General features: G+C 36.1%; 1 protein-coding gene across 5 annotated transcripts in view; it reads right to left on the bottom strand.

Moving 5' to 3' along the window:
- TRPM3 (transient receptor potential cation channel subfamily M member 3) overlaps nt 1-23,297 on the bottom strand; it is a 382,389-nt gene that overhangs the window by 182,419 nt on the left and 176,673 nt on the right. The gene's annotated exons all lie outside the window — the stretch shown is intronic.

Raw genomic sequence — 23,297 nt, 5'->3', positions numbered from 1 at the left:
TTGTGATCAACGTTTGAATTATACTTGAGAAACTCTTAAATACATTTTTTTCAAACAAAGTAATTCAGCAGCATGCTTATAATACTAACATGTATATAAAACCTGAGAAAGTTTTTCAGAATTGAGTTAAAATCTTACGGAATTAAAGAATATGAATAAAAATAGGTGTACAGAAATAGGAAAGAAGATTCCTTCCCTTCTGTCCTGGCAGAAACTGCCAATGACTTTTAATTATAGCTGCTCATGGCCCTCACTACAGCCAACCAGTTAATAAGTGCCCCATCACACTGATTCTAGATGCATGGTCTTGAATTTTAGGGAACTCAGGTTTTTCCACATTAGGAAAGTTAGCTAATATTTTTTTACCAGTAGTAAGGATAATGGAAGATACTTTCATTAAAAGGATAATAAAGAGAAGTTACTCTGTTCATAAATGACTTCTACAAGACAAAGTGGTCTTTACAATGTCTTTACAAAACAGAATTACTATATAAATTAGCCTTTTGCCAAAAGAGGTGGAATTGAGTCAACTCTACCCAGCCAGCACAACCTGAACCAACACCACTCTTGCAGGTCATAAACTACTGCTGGGGGTTGGGCTACTGGGGTTGGGTGACTAAAATGTAGAATTTGGAATCTAAAAGCCTGCTGTGCTGACGATGATTTTGATGGGAATTGCAACACCAATTACAATAGATAAGTTCATAGATTTATATATAATAAAGTGTAAAGTATATATGTTTAAAATATAGTACCTGAAGAATTAAAAAAATTGTTTTGAAAATCCTTTTTCTTTGAATGGTTAATGAAGTGAACTCTAATTGCATAAGTAGAGTATGTTCTGGTAAAAGATACTCAAAGCTGCTTAGTCTTTTTGCATAAGAGGGAATTACACCTAAATAAACATCACAGAGCAATACTTTTTACTGATTCTCTAGTTATCTGTGATTTTTATTGTTAGCTAATTAATATTTAATGATTTAACTAATTCCTTGGATAACTTGGGGCTTTAATTTTGAATAAGCATACCAAGTACTTCTGCAATTAAGAAAAATTTTCAATTTTCAATTCACTGTATTTTTCCCTGTGGTAATTTTGTATATGTCAACATATACATAAAACAAAAACAAAACAAAAAAAAACATGGAATACTTAGTATGATCATGTTGCTCCTCACAGAATGGAGGGATACTGTGCTTATAAGAAACTCAACTCAAAAATGAAGAAAAAAACTGGTGACAAAGAGAAAAATAGTACTGCAGAAATATGAACTTTTTTTTTTTTTAATAGCAAAGTTATGTATTTGTTCAGTTTTTCTTTTGTTTGTTTGTTTTCCAGTAACTTGTAAACCTGTTCATCACATTTTCTAAAGAACATACATACAGACTGCAGGCAAATGTGGTGAATCACATTTCCTGCCTTCCTGAGGAGTGTTTTTTACCAGAGTGTTTGGGAGCAGAGTTTTCCCATTGTCTCTAGCTGAAATAATTCCTCTCTGCATATGCAAACTGTCATGTTTTATGATTGATGGAAATGCAATGCTGTTCTTGCAGCAAGCATTTTCACTGATCGTCAAATATTTCTCCTGTTGCTCTTAGTATTTAATATTTTGTTAGTCATAGACAACATAGTCATAGTCGTGGACAAGTCAGAGTCAAGACCTAAAACATGAAGACAGACAAGAAGGGTTGGAAATTCCCAATCTGCAAATTCGGTATTTAATTTGCTTTGCATTCTTATTGCCAGCAATAACATATTTAATCTCATGTCTAATGAAAAAATTTCGTTGTCTCAATGCCATTTTTTTTTCTTCTGCTCATAAAAATGGAAAAAAATTAACTGATGCTTAATACAAACATTTTTTAGAATAAACTTTGGTGAAATCAACACTTTCATTTTTGAGATAATTAATTCTTCTTAAATTAATGCAATATATTAAGCTTAACAATGTTATATCCAAATTAATTAATACATATACACCAATTAAACACAGCATACTTTCAAATACTGACTTTTTGATGTTTGCTTAGTCAGAACAAAGCAGTGATTATGAGGAGAAATTGCTCCTACTGATAAAACTTTCATTTATACTGGTCTGTTTGATTTGCTTTTATTTTCCTTCAGAAAAATTTCTGGTTGACAACTTTCATATTTTCCTTCTACAAAAGCTATTTTGAAATCATAACACTTTCCTCAGTTTTTCTTAAAAATACATTTGCCACCACTGAAAGCTAAACCTTAAATGCTCATTTTTCATTAATATTATAGATACTACATTGTTTGCATAGCATTTGTGCATGCGACAAAATGTGTTTAATTTCTACACTCAGAAGATTTTACTTAGATATAACGTATTAAATAAACTTAATCACCAGCTGCTTCATATACTGTAAGTCCTTTGAAATTAGATTACAGCCTTGCAGAAAAAGCACAAATAATTTCTTATCTTCAGTGTATGTTATCTTATTTGTTTTGAAATGCATCTCTATTAAGTTTCAACTACAACAAATGACTGTGATAGCAGCTCTCTTTCTAAACTCTACTGCAGTAACTTTTACTGTCAATAGCATTGCTAACTGTGTTCATAAATAATTGATACATACTGAATATTTGCAATATAAATCAAAGTATTTGTTAGTACTTGGGAGGTTCTGATAATTTCTACTTTTTACAGAGAATTGTCTGATCAAAAAGAATTTACCAGAATTTACAAGAATACAAGAATTTATGGTTCAAAAACTGTTCACAATAAATCACTGAAAATATTTCCTATGTTACATATTACAAGTGTTGGAAAGTGCTCTCTTCTAGTAACTATCCTGGTAAATTTATTTTTAAGTAAATATTTAGGCCTGTTAGTTTATACATTCGTGAGAGTTTCTCTTCGTAAAGCATTCAGAGCTTCCCTACTGTTCCCTACTTTCCAGCATTGGTTAAGACAACAAAATGCTGTTTTGCCTACTGAATTGTCTGCAGTTTCAAAAGCTGAAGTTAATAAAAATTTAATCACAGACACATGAGGTACTATAAAATATAGTTACAAAGACAAAATGGTTGATACTGTGTAATAAGCTAACCTGAGGGTGTTTGGAAAAGGGGAGAAGACCCAAAGCTGTCACATATGGGAAGTAAGGAATTGAGAGTGGTGTGCCAATGGTAAGCATGTGCTCATGTCTCACTGGACAAGAGGGACCTGCCAGTTCATTTTTGGTGACATCAAAATACCAGAAGATTTGGAACATTACATTTCCTGGTCTCCTGTTTCCCAGACCAAATTCTAGGTTTTCCTCTTTGAAACACCTTGAAACTTCATAGTTTCTTATCTGTATACACAAGTATCCAGGATTCTTATTTCAAATTACACAAAACAATTAAGTGCTATTATAAAGGGCCAGATTTCCAATAGGAGGATCCTACTTCACGATCTTTTGCAGATTTCAGCCTTCCTGCTCTGTTAATTTCCTGTGTCATGTTGCCTTTCAGATGGCATAGTAAAGAAAAGCCAAAAACTGTTTTTTCTTTGCATTATTTAGGCCCACTAATTAGTATCCCAAAGACTTAAACTAGCAGTTAGGTCTGACATCCCATCAAGATACTGGGAAGTTCAATGCCGTAATGGATTAGAATTCCCACATTCATCTGGAAATCTAAATGACCCAAGAATACAGGAGAAATTCAACAAATGTTTTTGTTTAACAGGAGCAGAGAAATGTTAGCAAGTAACTCAAGAATAGAAAATGAAGTGATACAGCAACTCTCATTTTATGTCAGAAATTCCAAAAGCCGTAAAAACCCCCAAAGTAGCACTCTCTAGGTAAATGGTGTAAAAAATCTGTAAAAGATTCACCAGTATTTTGTTTTTTATTCTTAAAGGTTGCATACCACTAGTTCCTCATGGCTATTAAGAAAAACAGCTTTTGTAAAATATGGTAATTGGATAACTCTAGACATAAATACTTTTGGGAGTAGTCAATAGATGTATGCCTGGTCTTGTGTATAATGATTTCTCATCTTAAATAAGCAATATTGGCATGATTTTTTTCTTGGAACATCATTGCAGCTGCCAGGAGAGGCGGTAGGGGACCACCTTGCTCCCTCTGATATACACCTTCTTTCTTGCTTCTGAATTCAGCTCCAACACGATCCAGAGATGTTCTGGTAACACCTCCCTGTTAACAACATGGCCACCCAGAAGAAAGATGGAGCCATCACAGCAGATACTTTCTATTTAAATATTTGCTTATATAACATTAGCTGCAGCTAATTTCCTTTGGATATGTGCCAGCTGCCTGTAGACACAAGAACTCACATCTCACCAAGGACAGTTCGTACAACAGGGCTCTCACGCAGGCTATGCACATATGTTTCTTCCTGTAGGCTTCCTGGGAATGCGCAGAAATGCCAAGAACCTGCAGATTTTCTAAACATTCCCTAACTTTACCACCATTTAGAAATCTCTTGCAAACCTCACAGGCAGAACTCTGGTGACATCTCAGCTTCCAAGGAGCTGGCACCCAGTTAGGACTTGTTTCAGCAGAGCTGAGATGCCATTCAGGGGTTACATACTGTCTCTGAACACTGCAGCTCACTCTGCCATTTAACTATGAACTTGTACAATATAGGGTGGTTGGGAAGTGTAAGATACTCCTACTCATAACAATACTGCAATATTTTCCCATACCTAAGATAGATTGCTTTAAAACAATAATATTGAAAGGAAATCACTTCTTCTCATAAAGCTTTTTCAAACATACACATTATTCTTTCATACCTTAATGGAAGAACATGTTTGATTAAAAACAGAATCACCTGAGAAAAGTAAAAATTCATCATAAATGAGAGGCTAAAAGCTTTGATCAAACTACATTGTTACAATTTTCCTAGCTCAACCACAGTTAGCAAAACTGAAAAAACCCTTCATAAATTCCTAATTTCTTTTCTGCCAGGTCTTCAAGCATATCTAACTAATTATTATTATTCCCATATAAATTAAGTTTAGAAAAAGAGTATGAAACAGAATCTCAGCAATTAATGCATTTTGTGGAAATTTATTAAAACAAAATTAGTATTTTGGATATTAGATTCAACACAATGAATGTCTGGCATTTGAAACAATCAAAAAACCAAACTTGTTTCCTACTTCTGATATAAGAACTACTAGGAAGCAAAGTATTGCTAATACTAAAGAATAGTCAATATTGCAATATTCAATTCAAAATATTAACATAATCACCTGACAGGACATCAAATAAGCATTTCTTTCTTCTGTCTTATTTTATTGGCTAGAACTCTCATCAATCAGATTTTTTTTACTACCCCACTCTTAAAAATGGTATTTTCACCAGGTGTGCACTAGCAATATCTTATATAAGAAAGGATATAGCTGTAAGTGAGGAAAGAGAACAGCTAGTTTGGTGTTATCCATCTAATACATAATGTAACACAATGGAAGTGTGTAAGGCATCACTTAGAGATGCATTAAAGTCTTTGTTTTGTTGTTGTTTGTCTCTTTTTTCTTTTCTTTTTTCTGCAAAACTATATTTCGTTGTGCACACTCTCTCTCTCCTGTTTCAAACCTCTCCTGATTATTAGCTGATTATGGCTGCACAGCTTATATATTATTAGTGCAAGTAAATTATTCAGCTGCTTTAATGGCAGGTCAATTTACTTTCAGCAGTAAAACAGAAGATCAGTAAGACTTACAGCTAAATTAAAGAGACCACAAAGGGAGATTTCTTAAATGCTGGTCAAAAGGCCTGTACCAGTGGCCCCTGATTAAAAAAACAAACAAATAAAACAAAGCACAAAAGTCGGTGTGCTTTAGAAAGGTGCTCACTCAAAGCCATTTCTTGGGGATTTTGAGAAAAAAAAAATTCCCTGACCTTGCTAGCAATAGCATTATGATATTCAGACACAGCGGTACACTGAGAATAGTGGATGAAAAAGACTATGCTATTGTAAGGATTCACCCCTGTATGCAGTCAGGGGGATTATGTGATGAAACATCTGTGATAAAAACATGACCCCTGAACAACTGGATGCTTGAGTCATTGGCTTCTGTTGCCTGATGTAAAAAACAAATGCAATGCAGTGTTACTGGAGATGGTCGCTTCTCATGCTCAAGCCGTGAGAGAAAAACGGGCACCTACTACTGGCAAGTTTTGTTAAAGCTGAATGCAGTAAAGTTTTTCCAAATCTTAATTGTAATGAAAATCAGTACTAACCATGCAGATTTGAAGGGGCTCTTAAATCACCAGCTCATCTGCAAAGCCAGACAGCAGTTTTGTAAAATGCTATTCGGCAAGGTAGTCCAGGATTGTTACTTTTTTTCTCCTTTCTTTTTTTTTTTTTTTTTCTTGGCAGAGGGAGGTGTGTGAGAAAGAGGGAGAGATGCTGAGTGAATTTTGTTTAATTGTTTTATTTTTACCTTGTGCTTAGGTGAAAATAGTGAGAATTCAGAATTCTTAAGTAGATTTTCTTGAGTGACTTTGGGCCAGTGCTGTGCAACGCCATGGAACAATTTTGTTTAATTGAACTGAAGTTGCCACCAAAAGCCTGCAGCTCCTTCCATGCTATAGCTGAGAGCTCTTATTACTCAATTATGTGCTTTTACATTCATATGTTATTTCTCCTTCTTCATTCATCACACTGCCTCACCTCATTTTTTACTTTTTGGATTTTCTCCTTGGAATTTCTCTTGCAATCTCTGGTCTTAAAATCCACTTATTCTGTAACTGACTTTTCTTTAGTTAATTTGTATGTTTTCATGGTAGATTATAACTTCAGCTGCACAAAGTACAGAATATTAATTAATCAAATCTGAGCCCTAGTAACTGAGGCATCGACTGCTGTGAAGATGATACTTTATAAACTTCCCTCCACTGCCTTCAAAATACTAGTATTTCTTAATGCCAGACACAGAACTCTGGACCAAAACCAGTAAGAACAACCAGTAAGAACATGGTGTTTTGTTTCATATTCATATTTACCCAAATCTTATGTTGTCTTCTATCTTTATAATACTATGGACTGAAAAAAAAAAAAATCACAACATACATTTTAAAAAGGATCTTTGTTCTTGAGCATTAATCTTTGTGATAAAGATTTTGCATTTATACCAAAGTAAGAGATCCTTCAAGTCTCGCACAGCTTATATAACATACTGTTTACTTTTTTTTTTTCCAAAAGATTTTTTTTTAAGTTGCATATTTTCTAAGGTCTTACTGAACTATTCTTCCCATAGCAGATAACATCATAAAACCATGGAATCATAGAATTGAGTTGGAAAGGACCTTTAAAAGCCATCTAGTTCAACTTCTCTGCAATGAACAGGGACATTTACAGCTAAATCACGTTGCTCATAGCTTTGTGGATTTGAATGTCCCCAAGGTCAGGGCATCCATCACCTCTCTGAGCAGCCTGTTCCAGTACCTTACCATACTGACTGTAAAAAACTTTTTCCTTATACCAAATATTAATGTCCCCTACTTTAGTTTGGAACTGTTTTCCCTTGTCCTCTCACAACAGACCCTGCTAAATAGTCTGTCCCCTTCTTTCTTAGATGTCCCCTCTAGACACAGAAAGCCTGCTATCAAGTCTTTCCAGCACATTCTCTTCTCTAGGACGAACAGCCTCAGCTTTCTCAGCCTGTTCTCACAGTGAAGATGTTCCATCCCTTGGATCATTTGCTTGGCTCTCCTCTGGACATGCCCTAACAGGTTGTCTCTTCTGTACTGCAGACTCCACATTTGGATGCAGTCAGTAGTGTAGGTGACACCTCACAGAATAGACAGGATCACTTTCCTCAATCTGCTGGCTGTAATTCTTTTGATATAGCCCAGAATACAGTTGGCTTTTCTCTGGGGCAAGAGAGCACACTGCTGCCTTATGTCCAGCTTGCCATCCACCTTTACCCCCAAGTCCTTTTCAGCTGGACTGTGCTCTATCCTTCCATCCCCCACCTTGTGTATCGCACAGTCCTATTTAGTCTTACTACTATTTTTTCTCATTCCTGTCCCCCTCTGCTTGTTCTATGCATGCATGGGCTATTTAAACTCCATTCTTAGAGCAGGAAATCTCTTATTTATAACTTTTCACAAGACTCCTTGTGTTTTGCTCAGCAAAGTACTAAGATGAACACACAGTACAAATTTGCTGCAACTTCAGATGCTTTCCATTTGCCTGTTTCTCTTCAGCAACACACTTAAAATACTCAGAGCAAATAGCTGAATCTTGTCACTCTGCAAAATTTTGCCATTTGACAAAATGGAAAAAAAAGAAAAATAAACCACCACAGAACACCTCAGTTGTTCTTCCCAAGAAGAATTCTTCAGTACAATTCTTCATTTCTCTAGCATCTCTGTCCCCAGCATAGTGGTATAAAATTGCATTGATGGGGAACTTAATAAACAGGTCCAAATATCACTGGGGGGAAAACCTCACCATGTTATAACTAGAGATGCACCTAAGCACAGACTGGAGATTTGTCCCTGTCAATATGTCACTCTATCCCTTTGAGTACTATATTATGTAAAAAGAAAAATGATGTATTGCAAATGGCTTATTGATTAAAAGAATCTTCATATGTTTAAGACAGAAAAATGAACATTTCACCTGTCAAGTTTCAGTAAAAGATTGCTTATATTAATCTCAGTGTTTTTGTACTCTAGGAAATTCTGATCTCCTGGTTAATTACCCTTGACTCATTACCAGAAAAACAGATGCAACATAAATCATTAACTTCTTTTTCATATTGTGTTCTCTCTGTTCCATCATCTCTTTGCTGGTTCACAGAGGGCTCATGAAGGCATGCTACTCAGTAGATTTACCTCCACATTAAAACACATATGAAACATGTATAGGAATTGGTGAGTAAAGGCTACTTACTGGCAGCTTACGACAGAACAACAATAACAACAACAGCAACAACAAAAACGAACAGGATACAGAAGAATTGTGGATACTTCAAATGTACTCTTTCAGTTCCAGAGCTAGTTGTACACTCTCATTCAAAGCTGGAAAAGCAAGATGATCCATCACAGAGGAAGCAGGGCAGGAGTTTGTTGCATAGACTGTTTTCTTTCCCCAGTGAGTCTCATATGCAATGTGCTAATAACACCAGGAGTACCGAGCGGAGCTTCAGTGAATCTAGCAGACCACTCATGTTAAACGTTACAGAAATTGAAGCTTTTTGCATACTTTATCTAAAAGCACATTAACAGCTGGGATACTTAGATGTACTTCCAGTACAGAATAGAAAAAAAGGAATTTCCAAGCATATATAAGAGCTAGAGATATTCCAACAGTTTGCAAAGTAATAAAGCAAAGAGACCTCAAAAATACAGCTTTCTGTATAGATCAAGAACTTGGTACTTCATAAAATGAAGTAGATGTGCAGAGTTCATAAAGCTTTGAGATACTTAGTCTGCAAAAGAGCTACGTGCAGTGATCTTGATGAAGCTGTGAAAGAAGAGGCAGCTCTGAGGCCAGTCTTCCTGAGGAAGCAAAACATAGCTGAGATTTCAGAAGGTTACTTCAGTCTTTAAATCTAGAAGTAGTAGTAGTACGGTGCAATGCAGAATTCTCTCACTTTCTCCTCTAAAGAGGAGGAGATACTATCACAGAAGAAAAAGTATTTCAACCACAGTCATGGAAGGAAAAGTGAAAATAAAGAAACAAGCTGCTGCCCACTCCAGCACAAAAAATATTAAACATCTGACAGTCTGGAATTACCTGTTTACTGTCATCTACTAACAAATTTTTGCAGACAAGCCAGTCATCAGTCAGTCCTTCTACATTTTCTTCTGGGCATATCAACGGCCAAGACTGCATAAAGTTGGAATTCATTTCATGCAATTTCAGTTTTTTACTAGCAGGTACAGCTGTCTGCATCAACCACTGGATGTAAGAACTTTTCCCTGGCAGAACCTAAATCTACAGACTACCAGAACCTTTGATGATGATGTTGTTTATCATTGTGGGATAGTGATTTCAACTTTTTCAACACACTGGCCTGACATACAAATCAATACTTAGTATCACAATTTCTCATTCAGAGCCAACAATTTGCATATTCACAGCACTGCAGCCTCTAACAAAGCAAGACAATGGAAAAGGGCAGGCAGCAGAAATATCCATTTGGTCCTGATTTAATTCAGGTGCAGAACAAAAGTTGAGTATAATTTCACCATAGTTTTACATAGCATGCTCCACTGGAAACGGAATTCAAATATGATAAATACAATACATATGTCAAAGAAAGTATCTAGAACAGGCAATGATAGATTCAGAGGTGAAATATAAATCAGCAAGCTGTCAAAACTAAGATTATTTACATCTTTGATTTCATAAAAGCCCTAGCTATCACCTTGCAAGGCAATGGAAAAAAAAAAACAACACCCTATCAAAGTACACATCTCCAACACTTGCTTTCTGCAGCTTCCACCACAGTGAAGCCCTCTATCTTCCCTTGAGAGGATACACCCTCTACAGTCAGTCCAGAAGAACAATGACTGTCACTGCCCAAAAGTATTTGTCAGTAAACGACCTTTGAAAAATAGCACATGGAAAAAGTCAGTAAACAGGGTGCCTAATACTTGTTCTAACTTCACAAGTAAGTGAGAATCACCTGTTGGGGTGAGTGAATCTCACATCTGGTCAAAGTAGCACACAGTCCTCTACTGCAACTGCACATTACAGGCATCTCTGCAAAGAAGTTCATATGGGCAAGAAGTGGCTCTCTGGAAATGTGATACAATGCAGAGCAAGACTTTAAAGTAAGTTGCTTCAGTAAAAACTACCTGTTAAGTAAGAATTTCCTCTGTTTTTCTGTAGAAGATTTCCTGAGCAATTACAACCAGATTCCTGAACTGACTGAGGCATGTTCTCCTAGCAAATGTTTTTTAAATTAAAGATAAAAACCTGCTGCTGCCAAAGCTCTCCAATTATTAAATTGAGCAAAACCACTGTGAGAGTGATAGCCTTTCTTATAAAAACATTACAACAGACATCAGAGCAAAATATGTCATTTAAAAATGTTTTACTATTCACATTTTATCTCTCAGGATAATGCCTTCTTGTATCATGTTTTCCTCAGCATACAATCCTGAACATGCACACTAATAATTTATTTTCAAATTAATTCATAGTACAGTCTACCCCTTTCTTCACTCTTTGGTCTAGAATATCATATGATGAAACAATCTACACTGCTGCCAGTGACACGGAAGAGAAAAACAGATAAATAGATTGCATGAAAGCAATTAGAACTCTTGAGGTAAATAGAGTATCTGTAATCTCAAAGTAAACAATTAAATCATCAATGAAAATAAGCAGAGACATAAAAAAAAAAAATTGTTCAAGAGCATCATATCCATCCTTCCCAAAACCAACAGCAATTATTTCTGAGAGAAATAGGAATGACAGAATAGTTCATATAACATACATTTCCAACGGTACAACACTGTGCTACAGTCCTTCACATATATGAAATCTACAAGGTCAAACACATCCAGAAATCACTTTCTATTCTCTTCGATATCTGTATGAAATGTTACTAAAATAAGGGAATTAATAGCAATGCTAATCTTCATTTAAATATTTGTTCTTAATAATGTATTTTTGAAGGTTACTGCACTCTGCAAGAGTAGGCAAACATATTTTAAGTGCTATCCATGTATTGCAAATTACAGAAAATTTACAATCTGAGGGACTGAGAAGGCTGAGCTTTTGAAGGACTGAAGGAAAGCAAACAGCACTACCTGCAAACAAGAAAAGAAGGGTGGCCTGTGGACTTACAGGTCAGCCACCTTCCCAATATATATTGTCCTAGGAAAAAGAGAACAGCTAATCCTGAATACAATTTCCAGACACACGAAGGATGAGAAAGTCCACAAGATTAGACAGCATGGATTCAAGAAAGGGAAGTCACATTTGGCCAACTAGGTAAGCTTATGCAGTGAATTCTACAATGACTGGCTTGGTAGATAAGTGGAGAACAGTGGATGTTTTCTACACAGACTTCAGTAAGGCTTTCAGAGCTCTCTCACAAGATCTGAAACTGTTCAAGCATGAACTGAATGAGAAGACAGACAGGTGAATACTTAGAAATAGCCAAGGTCAAGGGGTTTTAATCAATGGCTTAAAGTCCAGTTGAATTTAGAGCCAGTAACAAGCCTGTACATCAAGGGTAGTTCTAGGTCCAATCCTATTTAACATCTACCATGATGTTCTGGATGATGAGGCAGAGCATACCCTCAGGAAGTTTGCTGATGACACAATACTGGAAGGAGCATTTGATATGCCACAAGGTCATATAACTATCCGGAAGGACTTCAGCAGGCTGGAGAAATGAGTTGTCAGGAACCTCAAGCAGTTCAGCAAGAAGTGCAGCCTTGCAGCTAGGATGGAATACTTCCAGGCCCAGGTACGGCTAGGGAACACCTAGCTGGAAAGCAGCTTTGCAGAAAAAAACCTTGAGGTTCTGGTGGACATGAAGTTAAATGCAAGCTGGCAGTGTACCCCTGACAGAAAAAAAGGCTAACAGAATCCTGAGCTTCTTTAGGCAAAGTATTGCCTGAAGGTCAAAGGCAGTGATTCTTCGTTCAGCACTGGTGAGAATTGTCTCTCTGGAGAGTGTTTTAGGGGCTCTCTATAGAGAGTTCAATGAAAACCCATAAAGATAATTAAGAGATTAGTACATCTCTCCTCGAGGAAAAGCTGAGAGAGCTGGTACTCTTTAGCCATGAGACAGAAGGCTCAAGGGGAATCTTATCAATGTCTATAAATATCTGAAGGGAGGATGATGGAGCCAGGCTCTTTCCAGTTTCTCAGTGATGAACAAAAGGCAGCAGGCACAAGCTAGAGCATAGGAGGTTCCTTCTGAACAGGTGAGGGTGACTGAGGACTAGCATAGGAAGCCCAAAGAGGCTGTGGAGTCTCCTTCTTGGCCATTTTCAAAAGCCACTGGACATGGTCCTGGGCATCCTGCTTTGGGTGAACCTGCTTGAGCAGTAGGGTTGAAACAGATAATCCCCCAAAGGACCTTAGAACCTCAATCACTGGAATGAGACTACATTTCAAGAGTGATGACAGTGACAGTGGGTCATCTCTGTTGGTGCAGATTTTTGCGAGTGTGGCATGAGGCTCTTGTTCACCTCTGGTGAAAATGCATATCTAATGGTGGTAATGATGTAGACAAATAGTATTTTGTAGCTGATATGCTTTATCTTGACAGTATTGTGTTCCTCGTATCTGTTGTCGTTTCCATGGAAATAAATAGGACACATTACTTTTGTAGCAATCTACATATACAAATATATGCTATCATATAAATTTTATCTTTTTAAAGCTATAAATATACATGTGGGCATTCTGCCTAAAGATAAAATATGATTCATAATGTTTCTTGTGAGAAGTGCTGTCATGTTTTCATACACTCACTTTTGTATAAACACACCAACAGAAAATAGCCATTTACTTTTTAAGAAATACATGAAAATAATCTTTCAAAACTAGTCAACTGTGTACATTCAAAGTGTACATTATGTACGACTTTTTTTTTACAATTTTTCACTGACTGCCTTTGTGTGGCAGAACTTCCTGGACAGCAATGGTGATTCATGTACAGCCACAGATATATGTACAGAACTTGAATGAATGAAGCCTATTATTTTTCAGAGGATATCGCTATCTCTTCATAAAATGTTGCTCTGAAAATAATGCTTCCTATTTATTTAAGTGGAAACTACGACAAATATAGAAAACACAATAACACTACTATGTTCTTTTTTATCATTCGATACTTGCAAATAGAGATTTGATAAATTTGTCAAATTCATCAAAATTCAAAATCCACAGTTCTACACATTCTTAAAGAAATCACTGTTTTGATTTGTACTGTATCTTGTACAAAACCAGGAGTTTGGAAATCTGCACTTTTCCTTTCATTTGTATGTGCACATGTAACACAACCCTGGGAACACTTCAACTTAATCCAGTAGATAAACCTCTTATAATCAAATTGAAATAAAATCTCAGATAGAAAACATGGAAAGCCAGTTTTTTGAAAGAATAATAAACTTTATATATCCTTTCAATTTTTAAATTAAAGAAAATTCTGGAGGCTAGTTCTATCCTGCCTCTATGTCTGTTTTTGTAGTATTTTTTTTCCAACATAAACCTTCTGAAGAGTATTATACACATCTAAGCATGTAAAAAAAGTCTGGCTGTCATTCCTACTTACAGAATACATAATCAAAGCAAACCTTTTGTCATACTGGTAAGTAAGGGCAGTTATGGGAATCGTTTTTGGAATGGAGAACTTGGCTGAGAAGCATGACACAACACATCACACTATGTTCTCTCCAAGAAAGCAGTTTTTCAAGTTATTTTTATCAGAAGTATGTTGATTGTAATACAGTTTCTTCCCACACATGAAAAAGAACACAAGACTGAAGATCTTTCAGTGTTAAGACACAAATGTCACAATGTTCCTGCCACTTGCCTAATGTGGAAAAGTCATCCAAACACTGAATCTCACAAGTGAAGAGACACTTCGAGTGCTCCCTTTCCTGTGGCCCTCAGCAAAAGACTTCATCAAAAGAAAAGATGAGGGATCTAGAGTTTCAGCGATGAGAAAAGAGATTTACTTTGGGATGAATTTTCCACTGTAACTTTATACCCAGATGATAGGCCTCCATACACCCTCTGGATTCCACATTTAAGGAACAGTTATTGGGCATGACCATTGGGAATGGTCCTTCTCAAAACAAAACAACAATTTCTTCATCCCTTTTGTAATCCTCAAGACCAGTAACATATCCTTGCAGACTGAAATAAACCACAATTAAATAAATAAATTCAGCAGTTGCCTGTCATTTTATTTAAGCATTTTTGCAAGCTTTTAATTTCTACTTTGCACTGTGGGTAAAAGACAACAGCAAATAAAACTACATGGGACTGTTGCTAACTTCATATGCACTTCTGCAAAAGGCAGTAACAGGGAAGTCAGTGATAATGCCCCAAATTTGTATTTCTTTCTTTCTTTATGACTCTTCTAAGCAGAACCTTCGACTCTAAGCAAAATCTTAACTTCTTACTTTTGCTGATTGTTTTTAAAGCCCATGTTTCTGGGGTAGGCCTGGCCAGATAACATTTGTACTAGCATGCCAGCGTTTCTCAGCGTACTATCTGTTATAACTGGGCAGCTTTCAGGCACAGATTTACTAGTCAAATCCTAAGTTAAAGTCACCTTTAACTGAAGACATGCTTGATACCTTGATACTCACACCTAGCACGCGGTGTGCTCCATAAGACTCAATGCTTTTGCTATCTTGCAGCTCTCATCTCCGTCCAGACAGGACCAGTGTGTCTTTGCCTTTCTCTTCCGCACTCTAGAAATGCTATAAAGGCAGTAGAAACTAATAATGTGCAAGCACAGAAGATCAGAAGATCCTCAAGTAGCAGATTATTTTCTATATACTTAAAGAACACTTCAAATAACCTTCTAACAATGCAAACTGAAGTTACATTATCCATGCTAAGAAAGGAAAAGATAGCTGTAAGATAGATAACAGAATACAGCCTTGTTGAAGCTGAAGGACTGTCAGTAGTCACTATTCATTTATAAAGCAAAACAAAACCACAAACTGGTTATACTGTGACTTCTTTATGTTACCTTTAAACAAAACTTTATGACTTTAAAGACATGAAGTGATGTATGCTTGGCCAGAACTGCATCATGATTCACAATAAGAGAAAAAAAAAAGGCTCAAAACACACAGATGAACTGTTTTGTTTGTGAGGCACAGACAGAAACAGAAAAAGTCTCCTAATGATTAAAAATCACTTTGAAATGAGTGTTTCCTGAAATTCAAAGTAATTGAGGGTTAGTGGAATCCTAGTAGTTTTAGAAATTACTTTAGAAACCCCAGGGTTTTAGAAGAGCCTGAGCTACAAGAGAAAAAGCAAAGAAGTGAAGAGAAAGAGCAAAAGAGAAAGAACAAAAGCAATTACTACCATCTTCCAATCTCATGAACGTTTTATCAACTTAGCTAAGTAGTATGCAGTTATTTTGTATTTGTAGTTAAATAATCTTTGTGAAGTTTCTTAACTTTATTCTCATGATACCCAAAACAAAGCAAAACTTAGTTGCAATTCCTCTTTATGGTTTTAATGCACCTTTCTTCCAATTTTCTGCCCTCTCAAACTGCTGGGAAAAAAAAAAGAAAAGCCCACAGAATCAAGCAAATTCAGATCAGAATAATACAATGGGTAAATCTTTAAAATCTATTCATTCACATTAACAGAAATTTCAAAAACCTCTCCTTGCCTATAAGTCCACAGTACAAACCTGGGAATATTTCAAGGGTATACTAGAAAATAAAAGGTTAATGTACAATAAAGTTTGCTAATACTTTTCTCAGATCCTCTGTACCTCTTAAGCTACCTGCATTCAGTTCTAAATTTCTCATAGGTGTTAATATTGTAATATAAATATAGTTATATATTAATATATAATATTAATATCTAATAGTATGTACCTCAGAGAGAGAGTATGGTAAAGTTATTAAAAAGAAGTATAATCTATATGCATTTTGTATGCTAAATATGTGCAAGTTATTCAGAAGATATTGTGAGAAACTGTTTCATGAGAAAAATGAAATGAACACACTTCATTCATAACAACAGGTAGCCTCTATTAAAACTAAAAACAAAAATTAACAGCCTTCCATTGAGAAAAATAAAAAAGAGTATCAGTAAGAAATTTTCTTTCTCAGACTTTAAAAACAAGCAAAGCAACCAAAAGGAATTCTCTTTAATTTTAATTCTTTTTATCATTATCCTTCCTCTTTCTTTAATTCCCTCCTTAAATGAGAAGACAGATGAGATGAAAAAAAAGGGGACATTATTTAAGATCATCTTGTATTCAAAACACAATAATTATTTGCAAGGATAGCCATTATGGCTTCCACATTTAACTAGCCTACATATCAAACTTTAATTGCATATAAACATTATGTAGTTCCCTTCATTTTCTTGTCTCTCTGAAACTCTGAGTATTTCATTCGGTTAATTCCTAATTTTCACTGTTGCTAGGGAAAGAAAACTGAGACTCATCAGCATAACCAAAAGAATGAATTAAATATAACATTTGTTCAAAACTTCTCTTGAAATGCTTTTTGCCTGAAGCGAAATTCATGTTTTGTACTGACACTCACTGATCTTATAGAGCTATTATCCGTTTTATAGAACTAAAAATGTAAGCATAGCACACCAACTTTTCAAATTATGACTGCAGAAAAAGTGCCCTTCTTCAGAAGATGTTCTTCCAGTCAAACAGCAGACATGCATGAAACTTCTAGTATGGTGCTCAAAGGTTTTACGCAGCAAAGATTCGTTATCATTTCATTGAGTTTGTGATATTTATCTTTTATTCAAGGCACAAAATGAATTATCTGTGTTCATCCTCATAAAGAGTGTCCACACCAGTAGATCTGATTTGGCACCCGGAGAGCATCTTTAAAACAGTACTATAAGCCCTCCGGAACTAAAATTCGTCCTTTCACAGGCAAGGCTCCACAACATAATTCACTCACTGGAACTGAAAAACAAAACTCAACTAAACAAAAGATAAAAGCTGGTTTTACTATTTCCTTAAGCACCCATCTACAGCTAAAACTTCTCTAGAAACGATCTGAAGGAAACAACTTTCCTTCTCATAACGGAGTTCTCTGTGATGTCTAAAATATTGAAATTAGCAGCTACACTCTAGAGGCAGAACAGACTTGCCTTCATTTTCACCAACACTGCTTTACACAATTAATTTTACCGGACGTATTCTTAAATTCTTTTTGGTTACTAAAACAGAATATTACTGAAATTTCTAGGCAATTACCATCATTTCATAGTTAACAAGTGAAAAAGACCCAGTACAGACCTAAGTTATTCCTTGAAATAATTATTATTGCCAGGAAGATATTGTCCCCATTTCACAATGAGAATTTTGAATTTAAAGCATGGGTAACCTGAATCTGTGCAAGTAAGTCCAATAAGTAAAACATTAATCTGAACAAACCTTTCTTTTCATAAGTATATAAGCAAAACTGGCATTTCTGCTGCAAGAGATTACTGTGCTGAGAATGTCTCCAGGGGGTTCTGAGTGCAATTGCTAAAGCAGCACATATATACAGTCTCTATTCTCATACTTGATTCAGCACAATGAATATCCAGCTGCTGCTATGAAGGCAATGACTCTTAGGAACACCCATGGAGTTAGCAAGAAAGCTGGGAAATTCTGCTCACTTGCTGTTTTATCAAAGTTTATATTGAGTCATTGACTGAAGCCGGAGAGAAGGAGATGACAGATGTAAAAGGAAGCACTTGATTCAGCTGGAGATGAGGAATCCTAGGAAGAGATGGAAATTTTTAGGACATTTTCTAAAATGAAAAAAATAAATCTGGAATCACATTATATAAAAAAATATATATATTCAAATAGACATATGAAAACTATTTATTTCCTTCCTGTCTTTCTTATAATTTCATGTGTACTTGTACATGATTCTACACAATCCTTTTTCTTGAGCTCTACTAATTTGAATCACCGACTCAATTGACACAAAAGAAGTAGACTGCTAAGAGCACGTAAAATGGCTGCTACTGGATTACTGTTTGATCGCTTCTGTCTTCACTTACACATTGCCAAAAGTTTTCCATTAAAAAAAATAGCTGTAAAATCTTCCTTTCTCCAGCTTTTTGTAGTTACCATTTTTAATGTCTCCGTAACCTTTCCCTTTCATCACATTATTTCTTTCATTAAGCTTTTCTTTTATTATTTCCTTTTCTCTTATTATTCAATTTTCTTGTTATTCCATTTTCTCAATTGTCTCATTTCTTTCCTGTTCTAAGCTCTTCCTGTCCATGATTCGCTTTGAACTCAGGATATTTGGAGATGGAAATAGAAAGCAAGCAAATTCTTTTATGTTTTTGGATTGTAGATCTACTCACCTACAAAAATGACTAGCATCTGACAATGGAGTATACCACAACCTTTCATACTCTAGCATTGGGTTAGATTGCCTGAGAGCAGGTAGAAGCTCACCCTGAGAAGAAAGCATCTTCATTAAAACATCATTATTTTCATATCAAGACTGTGTTGCTTTGAAAAAGTCTTCTAATTTAGGTAATGGGAGAACTGAAATACATCATGCATTGACATCCAATCTTATAGTGTGGTAAATACTATCACCACAAAAATAAAACAGCAACAACAACAGTAAACCACCAAATATTCCCATGTCTTTAAGGAACTTGACAGTTGCTGTCAGATGAAAAAAAATATGCACAAAATCTCATGATGGCAAAGCCACTTTACTCCTCTAAATGAACAACCCAACTTCGATTCCCTCTTCAGTCTAAAAAGATTTGAATCTAAATTTGTTATTTATTAACTTTAGGATACTATGAGATCAGAGATTCTGACATTTATAAATGTTATATTCACAGACACATAGATGTTCATTGAAGTCAGACACACATCTATCAGAGGAACTATAATCACCAAATCTGATCTGTCTTGCTCGCTATCTAGTCAAAAGCACAAAAGGATAGTTGCAAACTGGATGAATTACTGATTCTTCACTGAAGAAAGGAATGAACACCCCTGAAATTCTTACTAAAAGAGGGGAGATTTAGATTAGATTTACACAGAGGGTGGTAAAGCACAGGCACAGCTGTCCAGAGAAACGTAGATGCACCACACCTGGAGGAAATCAGGGCCAGGCTGCATGGCCTGAGCTGGTGGGGGTCTCTTCTTACTACTTTTATCTTGGCTTCTTAGACTTGTATAGCCATATTTTCCATCTCTCACCTATAAGACTGTAGTGACTTGTTTTATCCAAAATAGTAAGGATTAAACAAGTCACAGAGAAGTAAGGGAAACAACCAGCAAAGAAGAGAAAAATAACCCACAGGTGTTGGTAACAGCAGTAAACCTGCAGAAGCAGTGCACACATTACTTGATGCAGTTGATCCATGTGGAAGAAGAAGAAAAAAAGACAAAGTGTTAAATGCCTTCAAAAGTTTGAATTACATTTTGCCTCACTGTAAACACTCAAGTCACTCAGGAAAAAAGGACAAATCTGGGAAATCAGTTTGTCTCTACTGCAGAGACATTTGTTAAAATGATGTTTTTCTAGTAACAGAATGAAAGTCCAGAGGGAGATGAAATAGGAGAAAAATTAAAGAAACAAAATGGGTTTACCTCAAAATATGGATATCCCTGCTTCAAAACAATCCAGTTATCTAACAAGAAAGCACTTAAAACTAATCCCTAGAGACTTACTGTTGTACAGAATGCAGAATGTTCTGAAAGTGCTACATTTCTTTGTCAAAATAGTTTGAACCTTCATTATATATACGACGACTTCCTTCTATCTAACCGACAGCTCTTTTAACACAAGTACACCATTCTCCTCCCTGAAGAAATGCACTGTGGTGGGAAGTGTTCCAGAGGAGATCCCAGAAGACTTCGAACTATTAGAGATTTGAAAATCAGTGATGGGGAAGCAAAATGATCTGCTTACTTTTTATCATCAGTAGCTATCCTCACATTGTCATTCTCTTTTCAGTTTGATGTCTTAGTGCCAAAGTTAAGTGGGTAAAGCTCAAAATAGACTGACATCATCTAGTGTAACAAAGAGTGAAATGAGGCAGAAAAAGCTCAAATAAGATTCTTTTTCATGGAAAAAGCTAGCTTAACATTTCAAAAGGGATCTCTAACTCCAGTTATGAGAAGTGTAATAAGACAATACAAACATAAGCTTTGTTGAGGCTTGAGAATGATTTATGAAATTCCTTATCTGCTTTGGCTTCAGCCAGAATATAAGACAGTGGGATTTTTGCCCATCAGATGTACATTCAGATGTACAATGAATGGATATTTCTTTAAAACCATTTGTGAAGGGAACTATTTGTTTTAGTGTAAGTTTTACGATTTCCTGTGGAATTGTATTTGCTTCAGAAATAATATTAACAATATATTTATTTTTATTCATATTTATTTCATTTATTAATACGAATATTTAACATTAATCTTAAATTTTAAGTAGCTCATTTTAGAATGAGTCTTGAAGTCTGCGCTGCTCAGAAATTTAGACAATGTCTACAGTAGCAAGTAGTGCTTGCTCGCAGTGGAAGATAACAGAGTGTAACAGGGTGGTGCTGAGTTGTTCCTGAGGGTCCAATATCTACAGTGCATGCTTTTAGGAGTGTTTAACTTTGGAATTGCCCTACTCTACTACCAAGGAATGAATGAGTATTAAAAGGTCAAGTACAACATGTATGTTCCTGTCATACATTTTCCTGTTTAGTTTCATCCGAAATAAATTCCGATGACATGCACTGAGATCCCTCTGGGATGAGGCCAGCTGTGATAAATGGGGATGGTCAGCAGGCTCTTTCCAAATGCTTGATGTCTACTTCTGGAGAGGCATCATCAAGGATCCCTAAAGCCTGCCTGCCAAACCCTTCTCTTTTCCTGAGAAATATAGAGCAAACTAAAGAGGTAACTTTGAAGCTATGTAAAGGTTTTAGGAGCACTTCCCTAGTGTTATTTCCAGTTTTCAACATGGAAAAGAAAAAAAAAAATCATACAGAAAAGAACATTTGCCTTAAGTATTGTAATTGCCAGCCAACAAGTAATCCTTAATAATTCAACTTTGTTTCTGTCTCATTTTCCAAATGCCTCTTTCTTTGAGTAGTAGCATCCAACTGATCTTCCAGAATTAGTCCTGGAGTAACACACCAAACATCTTCCAATTCTTTCCACAGCCAGAGCAGAAGGAAATAAGCACTGACATTTATCTGATTGACTCTAATAGGTTGCCCTGCTTATTTCCGAATCTTGTTTCAAAAAGGTGTTCATTAGTATAAGACTGGATACATCAGACTGACAATGGCATTCTGTGAGCCTGACTGTTCAGTTAAACACTAAATGCATTTTTTGTATCAAAAGCATTTTTGACACATGCACAAATTTAGAAACAGTGTTAGTAGAATTAACTGTTTTGATTTCTTTTGTGAAAGACATACCTCTTTTCACATGAAGACAGCATTGGTTGTTACATCCCTCCCCTCATGTTTTTGCACATGCAACATATAAAGTCTGATTGCATTTATTTTCTCAGTATATTTCACTTCGTTCTATCTATGCCAAATATGGTAGTTGTTTTGTTTCTATACTTATTTACGTAATGTCCAAGAAAAATGCACCCAATAAGCATACAGAGATATCAAACATGAGGTTTTCATCATGAAAAATTATATTTATGTATCACAATCACAGTTTGGAGTGAGCCAGAACACACACATGCCAACATGCTGGAGCGAACTCAGAGTGGAAGGTTTTTTTTTAGACTACTCATAGTAATAGTAATATCAAGAAAAGGTAGATCTTCAGAGAATGCCTTACAAGTTGCACTGGGAAATGAATGGAATAGTGGTCATTGGAAACATTTAGCTCTACATTTGGACAAACACTGGTCGGGGTGTGGAGGAATGCTCAGTTCAATAGTGGAAAACATTCCTGTGGATCTAAGCTCTTCAGGAATCAGAGAGTTTACTTAAATATTTACCATATTTCTAATTATTAATATAGCCATGATTTTGTAAGACAAACTCACATGATCATAGTCTTATTTTTCCTTTCAGATACAGACAGCTAACAGAACATTACCTTAATCATGGACAGAGAAGAGTTATTCATAGAATCACAGAATCATGGAATTATAGAATGTCGGACCAAAATTCAGACCCCTTGTCTGAGAGTGCTGTCCAGACCTTTCTTGAACTCCAGCACTGCTTGCTGACTGACCTGGGCATCCTGTTCTATATCCACTGCCCTCTGGTGAAAACCCGTTCCCTAACACCCAATCTGATCCTCCCTTCACACAGCTCCATGCTTCTCCCTCCTATCGTACCACTGTTACCAGAAAGCAGAGCTCTGCGCTGCCTTTCTGCTCCCTGTGGAGAGCTGCCATGAGGCCTTGCCTCAACCTGCCCTGCTTTGGGCTGAACAAACCAAAGGACCTCAGCCACGCTTCATATGTCTTGCCCTCTAGGCCCTTTACCATTTTTGCTGTCCTACTTTGAATGCTCTATGAGGGTTTTATGATTTTATACTCTGGTACCCAGAACTGCACGCAGTGCTTGTGGTGAGACTGCACTCAGCAGGGCAGAGGCACAGTCCTTTCCCTCAGATACTGGCAGTGCTGGGCTAGATGCACTCCAGGGTATGG

The sequence above is a fragment of the Phasianus colchicus genome, chromosome Z (assembly GCF_987193195.1).
Source record: "Phasianus colchicus chromosome Z, bPhaCol1.hap1.1, whole genome shotgun sequence".
Taxonomy (NCBI): domain Eukaryota; kingdom Metazoa; phylum Chordata; class Aves; order Galliformes; family Phasianidae; genus Phasianus; species Phasianus colchicus.
This window is presented reverse-complemented; position numbering and strand designations above follow the sequence as displayed.